Raw genomic sequence first — 13,292 nt, 5'->3', positions numbered from 1 at the left:
CAGAAATATTGTTCTTTGCTGTGCTGGAAGGGTGAAGAGTGGGGGTTTTTTTGAATATCCAAACTGATAGGCTGCAATTTGGATTACTATACAGTAATACTTTGCAGACTCTTTAATTAATAAACTTACACAAATGGATAAATATAAATTCCTTCATCCTACAGTTGTGGACATGAATGCAATGAGGGACACGAGTTATTGAATTGTATAACATCACAGAGCAGGTCAATGGTAGAGAAAAAGAAGTTTTCCTAACTATGTAATCTCTTGGTTGGATTGTTCTATGCATAAATTTGAGCAATTTCTCTTGGAGTAATTTGGCAGAAAATGTACCTTTTAATGAAAAAGATTACCTCATTTTTGTCCTTACTAAAAAAAAAAATAATTTCTTATTGTCACCAGCTTACATTTTCTCTGAACATCATATTGCTCAGTGTTAATTTAATTGGCTAACTGTGCATTATAATGAATTGTTCCAACAACTACTATCCTTACTGTACAATTTCTAACACATCAGGGAACTGTAAGTTTGATAGAAGTATCTGAATCTCAACTCCTAAGAGCGAACATAATTTAAAATGGTTGTATTAAAAAGTTAAGTTCTCCTCTATCAGCTTTTAAATGGGCCTTATACTGGAGTTTTCACACGTAACTTTGTTACATGGGAAGTTAGTCACAGAGCCTTTGGAAAATGAGAAAGGAACAGCATAGAGATGGAGAAAAAGGGGAAGAGTTATTTAGATTGAGTGGAATGATGAGAAAGGCAAACCCAAAAGTTTTGGGAAGGCAGCGCCTGAACTTTCCCAGCCTAATTCAAGTCGAACTACTTAATTTCCTAAGACTTTCTTATTATTAATTTGATCTATATATTGCCTTTATTTCTCCATCTTTCCTATTTGCCTTCAGATTTCATTTATACATTTCAAAGATCTGTAGAGTTTTCTAGAATAATGTAGAAGGGTGGCCTAGAAAAAATTATTCTCAAGTTAGAGACCAACATATAGTATAGTGCTGCAACTATATTCATTTGTATCCATGATCATAGTAATTCCAATTCATTGCAAACTGTGATCATCAATCACAATATATCTTTAAATACACAATTTTTTGTTAAGCATAAAAGTATTTCTGCAATGAATAGAATAATGGGATGAGTCTTAGACCTTTTTGTTGCCAACACATTTATTTGCTCACATGATAAAACTAAACATAACAGCTAAGAGGAAACATATTGATTTGCTCTCTGCTCTGTTTTACTTATACTGTTATGGTTCTTCTTTATTCTTACCTCTCACAAGCCCTAGGGCACAACAATGGTTTACAGGCCCCTCTTCACCTTAGAAGCCTTTGCTGGGCCAAGGAAAGTTATTCTTTCTGGCTTGAAATGGGTTCTGAAGCACGGAACAGAGATCAGTATTTTATTGCCTTCATCCCAAACATTTCTGGTTTTATGTTACTCAGAATATTCTTCCTAAGAAGTAATTATAATGTAATATGCATATACCTATGTTAGTCTGACATTCACTATTCACTATGATGTTGAATATGTGGTTTTGAAATCAGAAAATAAAGTATTAAAGTTATTGTTATCTTGTAAGAGGGAAACAGGAGAAAAATTGAAAACTCCAGTTTCCTAACCTGCTGCTGAAAACGAGTTGTTTAGAACTGAAGTGAAAAACTTTTCATTTTCACTTGCTACAGCAGGTTTAGAACAAAAGAGCTGCAGGTAAAACAGGTGCTAACTGCTAAAAAAACAAAAAAAAAATTGCCAGCAAAACTGCTTGCTATTGAATGCAATCAAACAAAGCTGTGGAACATGCATACATTAAAGAAAAAATACAAAGTGTTAAACTCACTAAAGTTAGTGTTTGCCAAGCTACTAAAATCCACCTAAATAAACAGTTGTTTGTTACTAGCCTTCCGATTAAAAACTGCATCTGCAGGGCAAAACAGAATTTTCATAGTTGATACTAACTCAGAAAAACAATTAATATTAACTCTATTACAGGCACTTGTATGCCAACACATTTCTACTAGCAGCTGCTGTGCTTAATATCGTGAACTTAACAATTAAATTACACCAAGCCTACTTAGGTATTCACAGAGTGGTAACAATTCTCAAAGAAAAATATGTTATCACTCATTCAGGCTATGTGAATTTTTGTTTGGGAAAAACTGTAAAGAGAAAATTGAGGATTACCTCTTGCTGCAAAAAGTTGCATACTAATTTTTTGACAGCTACCAAACTATCAAAATCTGACCATAAATCAGGTGAGATTGAAATCCAGTCAATACTAATGCAGTGGTATGCTGAGAAGATGCATTCACTTTACAGACAGTATCCAATCACTGGAGTAAATGGAGCAAGTGTCATCTACTGAACTGATAAAGATAACTCCAGGGTGAGAGACATAAGCCTGCAAAAAACCCTAAAAGAAACCCAGTTTAAACAGTGACTATTGTTGAATTTTTACAAGCAGTCTCACTCCCTGTGATCAAAGAGGAGATCCACCCCCAAACTTGGAGACAAACTGTAAAAACTAAGTGGCAAAGAGTTGTGAAGCAGTTGAAATTTTGTTTGAATCTCAAACCCCTCTCTCTAGTCAACCGTGCTGATTCAAGAGTGAACCAAGCATATTTCTTTTTTTTTTCCTTGTTCCGCAGGAATACACATGAAAAGAAGAAAGCGTATTTCAGCAAAAACTATGTGATCTTACACTTCCTCTCTGTTTCTCTTACCTAGCTGGTTTATTACAAACAATTAAATAAAAGTGTTTTACTTTTAACAACTGTATTAAACAACTTGACTCACTAAGTGATAACCTGTAAGAGAAACACCTTCTGGGCTTCTGTTTTTTTTTTCTTTTCCTCTTCTTTTCTTTTTTTTCTTTTCCTCTTTCTCTAGGAATGCAATACCCCCCACACACACACACTGACAATGGATTAAGAGACTGCCAGCAAACCTCTTTTAAATTCTTTTAACTTTTGTGGTGTACATAGAAACCAAGTCAACACTCGATAAATTATTCCTTCGGGTTTGTTCTAATGATTAATTATAGTAGGCCAAATTTTCATTTTATCTTTTTATAGGAACAAGCTACTACTGAATCAGAACTGCCTCAGACCAACAAAACATTTAATAATTACTTAGATTATTAGTTTATTAATTCTTGCAATGTATTTGTGTTTTCAACGAGAACCACTTGTTGGAAGACCAATTATTAACCAAGTTATATAAAATAAACCTGTTTATGTATTGTTAGTTTAAATTTTAATAAGTTCACTTTGTCTTTTCTCTTTACTAAATAAGAGAATAGTGTGGAAAAAAACTTTTACTCTTACCTTATGAATATGTAACTTTATTTCAATCAATTAAAAATTTAAAAATTTAACCAAGTATAACTTGGAAGTAGATACCAGGATTTATGCATATATGAAATTATATAAATATATATTAACCTTTCCAATTCTTCCTCAGGTAACTATTTTTTTTTCTTCCTTCCTTAACCAAAAGGAAAGACAACTACAGAATGCAAATATGACCTGCAAATTAAATACAAAAAACCCCTATAACAATTTTTAAAAGAAAATACTTATATATAAAAAGTACTCCTAAGTACTTTTTACTTTACCTCAATTCTCTTACTTATGCTAATCAATCATTGTTTACAGAACGTGATAAGAGCAATTTACCCACCAAAGAAAAAAAAAAAAGAGGAAAACAAAGTTTAGTTTAACACCACCTATGCTTGCATCTTGTTTATAACAGAAACAAGGTATAAAACTGTCATTTAATTTTATAAAATTTATGTGTGACAGGGTGGTCATAAATTAAAAAATGTGTACTTTTAAGTATACTTATGCTTAACCTACATTTTATAAAGAAAAGTGGACCATTACAAAGAAGAATGGAAATCAACACTTTCTATCTCTCAAAGGAATTAACAAAAACATCAGCTCAATAGGATGTTAAATTAAAAATAATGCTCTAAATGCATGACAACAATCTTACACATTGTTGTAAACTACACTAAAAAGAAAAACAATATATATGACTGCTTTTTTAAGCATGAATACTAACTTAACCTTAAAATATACCTTTAAACAAACCTCAACACTCAAGCAAGCTTGGGCCTTCAATTCAAACTTATTATTGAAAAAATATATTTAGCACCTCAGCCTCCTACCAATCTATTAAAAATACAAATCAACTCAAGCTGTTGATACAAAATAGTATTTCCACAATGAAACCAGCTTGCTCAGCATCTCTGACAACCTTATATGTGGAATGTAACTAATATCCTGAGAACAGGATTGAAAGTTGTAATAACGGGAGCTCTCAAATATTAATATAATAATTAATAAACTGGTTGCAATTACCACTGACCTAAGTAAATCAAAATAACCCTCTACAGCTTTTCTCTTTTAACTTTGGGAACTAATCAATGGTCTTTAACAAACGTGTTATTGCAATGAGAGGGAATTGATAAAAAAAAAAAAGAAAAAAGATCATCAATTGATCACAGATGCATTTAGCATCATCCAAACCAATAACAACTACCACCATAAAAGAAAGATGGAGGAAAAACACCTTACCTATTAAAATTCAGAATGTGATTTGGAATAACACAATTAATTAAAAAAAAAAATATACATAAATTAAATTCTGGTGGTATCTAGTCAATTTTAGCTATGATCCCACTAGCAATACAGCTACAGCTTTTGTGCTGACAATACCTTAAACCTAAATTACCACAGAACTATGGTCTATTCTCTAAAGCATAGAGCATGAACCCGAAAATATGAAAATAAATAATAAACTGTTAATGTTAATATATGTATTGTATATGTATTTATTTGTGAAGGAAATACTATTAAAGCTGAAGACATTTGTCTTGGCACTGAACAAAATGTTTATAATTTTAAAATCTATCCTAATAAAAATTTAAAAACAATCCTTGTATACATTAATAAAAAATATGCTTATATAAAACTTATTGTAATTCGGGGCTTGCAGATAATGTTGTAGATACAAGTAATGACTTTAATGGTTGTGTTTGTAATTTTGTTAACATTATAAAATGCTATTTTAATTATTATATTTTAGAATCTAATTATATTCTAAATCGGGATTTACAGCCTACCCCCATTAGTATGAATTTCATGCTAGTAAAAAAGTCTGCTGCAAGATGAAGACTTGAAACAATTACTAAAACAAGCCCAAGGAAATGGAAAAAACCCTCTGATTACTGTATATCATGATATAGAAGAAATATATCGCAGGATAGAATGAGTGAAAAAGGATGGGGAACACCAATGGTGAGACATCCTTTTTGGATGGTCACCTACAGCTGCCAGAATCTTCAATCAAATGATTCTTCTTGTTACTAGATTATTGATAATAACCATTTTGCTTCTCATTTTAATAATTGTATTGTATACTAAAATTTGAGTAAACATGACACAATTAGCCCATAAGTTACCTCCATCAATATTGGATGATCCCCACAATATAAAATCATATCATATTGCAAAACCATAATTTGAATATTGTGTAGTTTGAGTGACTATAGTCACAGGGTGGAAATTGTAAGGTGATAGATAAGGCCACACAAAAGAAGAAAAAGGTTCCTTGATGGTTTCCTGCGACCCCTACCCTGCCCACCCCACACCTGAGCAGACATTCCCAGAAACCAATAAAAGGATTAAAACAAAGAAAGGAGTGATATTCAGATAACATGGCCTTTTTTTTGCAGGGAACTCGGTAAGTGGACCCTTGGGCCTATTTTATCTGTCTATCACCCAAAAATTAGTTTTTTTACTATAGCCACTCAAACTGCCTAAAGAAAAAGGTATAAAAAGAGATTGGACATAAGCAGAAATCGTGGAGAAGTTCCATTATCTCTGTGGAGGTAACCGGCGGGCTACCTTTTCTTCCTCCACCTTCTCGGGATGCCTTGGGGCAAGTGATTGCTTTATACATATACACTAATTTTACTTTTGCTCCACAGTACTTTAAAATTTTTATTTATTCCTTTGTTGTAAGTTGCTTTTGCCTTATAGTTTTTTGCTTTACTTATTCTGTGTAAGTCGTCTTACTTCTTTGTAAGTTGCTTTTGCTTTAGCGTGTGTGCCTATGCTTTGCATTATTATTATTACTACATAATTTAAGTGTGGGTTTTTTGCAGTTAGATCCTATTCCAGACAAAGCAAACCCCATAAGTTGTCACAAATTTGTATTAATAAACGTGTTATTTCATGAACTGTTACAGTGAGTCCATTTTTAGATGCTGGCAGTTTCATTGACGGCAAAATAACTCATAGGAGAAACCTATTGAGGGGTTTTTCTACTGCTGTTAAGATCAGTCCCTATACATAAAAGGTATCAAGTGTCCATCTCAGCGATTCTGTTAAACTAAGGGTCTTATTAGGTGAGACATTAACATATTGTTTTGGACATTAAAGGCTTTGATCTCCTGGGGGGGACACTGATAGACAAAAAAAATAATACAGGTTGGACAGAAAATTCATCTTTTCTGCCCCTTTTAATGTAACAGTTAGCAACAAAGAAACCTTTAAAGTCACTTGTTAGGTTATATTAACTATGAAGAGTGAAATATATTTTAAAGTATTATTCAATTGACAATCAAAATTGATTTGTTTTCTAAGGAAGTTAGGTTTATATGACTGCCCTGTCAATTTTCTTTTTCTCTTCCCTGAACTCTTGACCAACATCAGCCTAATTCAGCAGAAGATTCTCAAATGTATCATGTTCCCACAGATTTTGTGCCAATATGAAAACAAACTGAGGAGTGTCAAATCCAAGAAAGTCTGCAATATAGTAGCAACAAGTCAGCAGAAAGGTCGAAGTGCTGCAGGTCTTCTGCTTTTATAAAGTCGCATTTTGTGCAAGGACTTGTTGATCCACTAAGCACCATGCAAACAGGCATGGATTTGTGGAGAGGCTCAGGGGTCTTCTGCTTATCCTGTGGCACCAGCCAGGGCACCAAGGTGCTCTCATGCTCTGTCCCCTGATTGGTGCACACACTGGGGCAGTCCCTTCCTCTACTCATACTGCATATTGACACATTTAGGGAGGCTTAGAAGTGCCTTCTGAGAGATATCTTCCTTCAGCATGGTCTCTTACAGAGGTCTCCCCAGGCTTTTTATTTGGGGGGATGGGTGGGGTAGGGTGCTATTTTTCTGCCAGGCAAAAACACTCTCTTAAATTTCTATAGGTCCTACAGAAGCTTGATTTAGTGTCCACTTTGGCAGTCTTTTATGTGGACATGAGAATTTTGGCTCACGTGGGAACACCAGACCAAGTGTTTAATCTTTACAAATTGCAGTTCTAGATTAACGATATTTACAATGCATTCACGATGAACCTGTGCAATGAGAAGAAATGTCATTGACCTACATCAGCCTCCCATCTATATGTTGTCCAGAACATGAGGGCTATATTCAGTCTTCAGAAATGGCTCTCACTGGTCATCATTCAGGGCTTAAGCTTATGCTAACCTTGAAGTTTTGGAAGCTGCAAACAAATCTAGATTGAACTGGAAACAGAATGTGCGCTTGGAGCTATTAGGTCCGTCTACTTATGTCGAATTATCAGGAATACCAATTCTGTCTAAAGTAGTGTAGAAAGGCGGTGATAGTACTAGAAAGTGATAGTTCTGAAATTCTCATTAACAGAGTTAATAAACAAGGGCCCCAAAGGGCTGATAGTAGGAAACCGAAAATCACAGCCTTCTTCTCCAAAACTGCAAGTGACAGATACATGATAAGAGACTGAGATAAAATCAGGATCTTGGTGGAGAGGAATGTGATTTTCTTTTTCAACTTAATTTTGATTTCCTTTAGAGTGATATGAGAGCCACAAGACAGTGAATCCTTTGGAAAAGGAGATTAGCAAAGTAACACCCTGAAAGAGTCTCAGACTTAATCCATGTTCCATCAGAGATCGCTGCTTCACCAAAGCCATAGCCCGTTAATGATACACTCAACAGCTGCACAAAAACACTGCAAGCCAAAGACTAAGTTCCACACCACTTTATTAATTTAGACACATCTGTAGACATAAATATACATATTTCTTTTTTTATACATAAAAAAAGATACATGAGGCAGTACCGGCTTTTAAATTGGTGACGGTGGCTACTATCCAAAACCTGTGGGACCAGCGGGAGGAGCCATCGGGAGCTGGGGGGCCGTGCCCGCCCCCGGCCGGGCGGGGCGCGCTGGCGCCGCGGCGGCCGCCGGCGTTCGGAGCCGTGGCTGAGCTGCTCGGGGAGGCAATAGTGCTGTTTGAGAGCGGGAGAAATCCCCCCCTGCGCAGGCCGAGAGCAGGGAAGTCAGTCACCTGGCGGTGAAGGACAGTACAACAGGGATAGAGGGGGAAATCTCTGCCTCTCTCTCTCCCTTCTCTCTTCTGCAAGAGATCCACCTCCTGTTTTCCTCCCAACTCTTTTAGCATAACCTTCAAAGAAGACCATCCCTTACAGACTTTCTTTTATATATATTTTTTTTTCTTTTTACTATTACTATTACTGAGAGACTAGCTGCAAAACAATTTTTGAGTCTATGCAGGACCTGGGGGATTTTGTTATCTTGCCAGCGAAATTTTTCATCGCTAATGCCTTGCGCTCACAGGGTGCTAAATTAGCTACCAGAGTAGGCATGACGGAGAAAGGCTTTTATCATAGACTGTTCTCTTCAGTTTGAACACATTTGCTTGAAATTTGCTGCATGATGCCGTCCAGGGAAACAGGATTTTTTCTTGGGATGCTGCAATTCGCCGGTTTCTGAGCTTATTGCAGAAGAAAAAAAATCTTTAAACTGAGTGGATTTGGTTTTGTTTTGTTTTTTCTTTTTTTTTTTTTTTTCTGTCTCCTCCTTTCATTGCCAGAGGACGCGAATCTCTTTCACCAGGGAAGGATCACCTGTCGCTTTAATCGTTAAGGGAGTTATTAAAAAAAAAAAAGTGAAATATTTTATTTATTTATTTATTTGTTTATTTTAACCGGTGGAGGCGTGATCGCGGAGAATGAGACTGAGGGGAGCTGCCAGGGTTTGGAGGACAAGGCTGAGTTTAGGCTGGAAACTGAGAGACTAGATTCCCCGCTTCTCTTTTTTTTTTTTTTTTTCTATCATTTTTTTTTTTCTTCCTTTTTTTTTTTTTTTTTTTATTGGCACAACTTCCCTAGTTTCCTCTCCGCTCCGTTCAGTTTCGCTCTATGGACAGATCAGCAAACCTGGAGACAGAGGAACTCAAGGTAGGCGACCCGCCGGGTGCCGTCGTTGTGACGGGGGTTGGATCCCCCTCTGCTCTCTCCGCCTCCCGGCCGCGGCCCGGGGACTGCGCGGGGCGGTGCGGGCGGTGCGCGGGGATCCCGCAACCCGGGCGGGGAGCGCGGAGACGGGCGCGGCCGCCCCGCGGCGCGGGGAAAGGCTTGGAAGGCGGCTACCGGAGCCTAGCGCGGCTTCCCCTCCGCCTGCAGGGCCCCTAGCATCGTCATGATAGTGTTAATAATGTGGTGATGATGGTGGTGGTGATGGTGCTGCCCGTGTGCTCTCGGCGTTGCATGAGCGCTGGCGGCAGCGGGGAGGAGGCAGCAGCGGACTTGCGGGTTTCCCGGCAGAAGTTGGCTCCGAAGCCATTCTCGCCTGGGCATCTCCTACCTCTTTCTCTCCCCTCGCCGTCGGGAGCGAGGGGAAACCCTTCCCCACCCCCCATCCCCCGCCCCCGGGGCGCCCGTGTCCCCCAGCCGAGCGGAGCGGCGGGCAGTGCGGCGGGATGCGGGGAGGAGGCGCAGGGGCGGCCCAAGCTCCAGGGCCGCTGGAACAATCAAACTTTGCATTAGGACGGTGAGAGCTGTGAGGATTCTGCTCCCCCACCACCACCCCGGCCCAGCTCTGCCTCCCTCCCCGCTGAAGGAGCATGCCTGAGAGCGCTGAGCATGCTCCTTTGCGGAGATTGAGAGCCTGCCCACACCTGCTGCCAGATCCCCCCGGCCCTGATTTGGCTCAAATCATCATAATAAAAATCTATCTATCTACATGCAGTAAAGAGGGTGGCTGGCTCAGGGGAGGCAGCGGCGAGGCAGCGGGTGCACGGGGCGAGCGCAGCGGGGCCAAGCCGGAGGGGCGGGACACACACACACCTCGCAGCGGTGGTGGCGGAGACAGCGCTAAAAAAGCGATGGCAGAGGAGGGGAAAGGCTATATTGTACCTCATGCACAGCCATGCTCGGGACACCCCCTCTGGGCACCAGAGCTCTTCTCTGTGAAGGTAAACTGGTGAGCGCTGAGCTGCTGCTGAGGGCTCCTTTCCTTCTACAAACTAGAGCTGAAAGTACTTCAGCATACTTGTGTGTAAGACATCAATGATAAACAGATTCACCTCCCCCAGTCTTGCTCCGAACTGCTATAAATCCCCCCAGGGAAAACCACCCCAGGACTGTGACACTGTATGAGTATTTGAGGTGACGGAAGCGCAGGACGGGAAAGGCCATAAAACAATTGATTTGCTTGAAAACCGCTGATACTCACAGCGCTTGCAGGGCTGCCACGCCGCAAAAGCTTCTTGCCTGAGCTGCCGGGGAGTCCTCTCCCTCCTGCCTCAGCCTTCCCAGTATTCAGAAGAGGCAGCTGGTGTAGGGAAGGCAGGAACCGAGTCTTCCTCTTAAGGGGGGGGGAAGTTTTATTGTACCGGATTATTTTTAAAGGGTCCTTAAAGAAAATATGTTTATGCTACAAGGGGGCAGCACTTTGTATGAATTGTCCTAAAGCCTGAGGCACGTCCCGCTGTGAGCCTGGCATCCAGCGCGGGCTGGGGCAGAGTTGTGGGCTGCCAGTAATCCCGTAGTCATCTGCGCTGCCATTAGGACTCATGTTGCAGCGTGTAGAGGCTGAACGACCTTGAGCAAAGCAGCAGAGCTGAGAAGTAAGCATCGGCACTTTCATCTTCTCCCCCCCCCCCCCATAAGTATGAGAAGATGTTCCAAAGGAGACATTTCTGCAGATGCTGTTAGGATCTGGGCAGCTCTCTGGGATCAGCCACTTTGTCACGTTGCTTATCCTGTTTTTTACCAGTGTTTTATTCACGTGTGGCTGCTGGGAGAGATCCCAGGCGCCGGCAGGACACCGCCCGGCACCGCCGCGGGAGCGGGATCAGGATCGGGATCGGGACGCGGCCCCGCCGCCGGCAGGGGGTGGTGCGGGCCCGGCCGCCAACCCGCGGCACCGGGAGCAGTTCCCACGCCAACAGCACCGGGGCTGCCAAACCGCGGTGCGAGGCGGCAGCACACCTCGCTTCTGCAATTTGGGGTTTCCCCGCAGGGCGACCCGTCCAGCCTCTCTCCCACCAGCAGCAGTACGAGGTGGAGGACAAAGCTCTTGGGTTTCTAGGAGGTTCCCAGCGGGTGACCTTGCTGTAGTTGGGCACAGTAAAGAGCATGTCCAATACTGTTCCAAGTCGTGAAAGCTTTCATCAATTTCTGGGTAGCCTCAGGAGAGCCGAAATCATTTCAGTGCTCCACTGCTTTTCTCCTGGGCCGACACAGCCCTTTGCCAGACCAAAGAGGCAGAGTCAGGGTGTACAGATAGCAGGCAGCCAGAGGTCCTGAGGTGTCCGGTGGACCCTGTTCCGCACCACACTGCACGGAGGGCTCATGTCAAGAATGTCAAATATGGTAGCAGTGTCGTAACAGAGCTTGCCAAGAATTCTGGAAACAGGTTGAACACTTTGTTTCTTGATATTGGGTTTTCTCCATTATGACAAATGTATGCCAGTAAGCAACAAAAAGAATAGTGACAACTTCCCTACTAATACAAATCAAATGTGCTGTCTCTAATAACATGCAATAATGATACTGGAAATATATGTGATATATAAAGCTTCCATACATCTCAGATCAGGCATTAAATAGAAATTTGAAATCTATTATTTATTGCATTGATTGTAATGAATTCTGAATTATATGTGTTGATGTATAATGAATAGATATTTTGAAGGGTGGTTTTGTGAAAAATTGAGCAAGTATCATGTGTGCAACACCTACTAATGAGGTTAGGTGTGCTTCCCCTTACTAGTCCGTGCAAAGACTGAAAGCCTGACGAAAGAGATCAGTACTGAAAATACTCTTCCAGAGGTTTTGAGCTGTTCTGGTTTTCCTTTGATCTGTCTCATCTTCTGTCTCAGATGCATACAAGAACTTTCCTCTGACTTTTTAACTCAGAAACCTGTGGGGTTTTTGTTTTAAAGGAGTAGTACTGAAAACACAAACTGAATAATTCTGTTGTAGTTGCACTGTAGTCTTGGGTTTAGTGTTGTGAAGGACTTTAAGTTACCTAAAGTGTATGTGAGAGTCTATACCTACATTTTGAACATACATGCACATGTATGGTTATGTGAGTATTATGCATTTTATAGGATTTTTTATTTTGTATATATGTATAAAATATGATGAATTAACTTACTTTGTATTTAGTGTAGTCAAAACTTATGCTGAGGCATGTAATTGCTTGAAATTGTCTGAGCTTGATTTGCAAAGACTAGTTGAGAGGCATTTGTATTTGCTGGACTCTGTTCATTTGTCATTTTCATTGACACTGGATAGATTGTTACAGATTTTGTCCTTCACATTTGCTCAGTCATTTGACAGACAATTATATCATGACTATTTCTCTTACATTCGTTTAGAATCCAGAGTTTGTGTACGGTCTTAGATAGTAGGAAATAGTATTCCTTGTAGTCTGTAAAACACTGATACTTTTCTGGAGGAAAGTTGGTTTGTAATTGAATGTGTCATAACAGTGTGATTATTAATATGATGGAATAAAAAACATCCTGGAAGCCATTTATTACTTGAAGACATTGTTTCAGTGAGAATTTTTCTTTACAATCCCAAGATGTTTTTTAATAGTGTTTAAGTGTCTTGAACTTAGCAGTTTGAATATGCAAAAAACTTTAAACACTTTATTTCTGAATCATCTTGTAAGTATTATCTGAATTTCTTTATTCAGTTCATGAGAGAATATTTATAGTCCGTTTACAGTTTTACATTTCCTGGTGATATAAAACTACTCACTTAAAATCCCCATGAAACTGCTCACAGCTGAGGTTTTTGCAATAATAGTCTTCCAATACGATTTATGTATTTGTGAAATATTTGATAAAAAAATTCAAACAAGGAAACCACAAGAGTTTAAACAAGGGTTTAAACAGTAGTTTTATGGTCTTAAACATGTAAATCACTGCACTATTTAAATTAACAGGAGAACTAATA

This window comes from Manacus vitellinus, unplaced genomic scaffold, assembly GCF_001715985.3.
Source record: "Manacus vitellinus isolate BGI_N305 unplaced genomic scaffold, ASM171598v3 scaffold_0_pilon, whole genome shotgun sequence".
Taxonomy (NCBI): domain Eukaryota; kingdom Metazoa; phylum Chordata; class Aves; order Passeriformes; family Pipridae; genus Manacus; species Manacus vitellinus.
The sequence above is the reverse complement of the archived record's forward strand: the minus strand, read 5'-3'. Positions refer to the sequence as shown.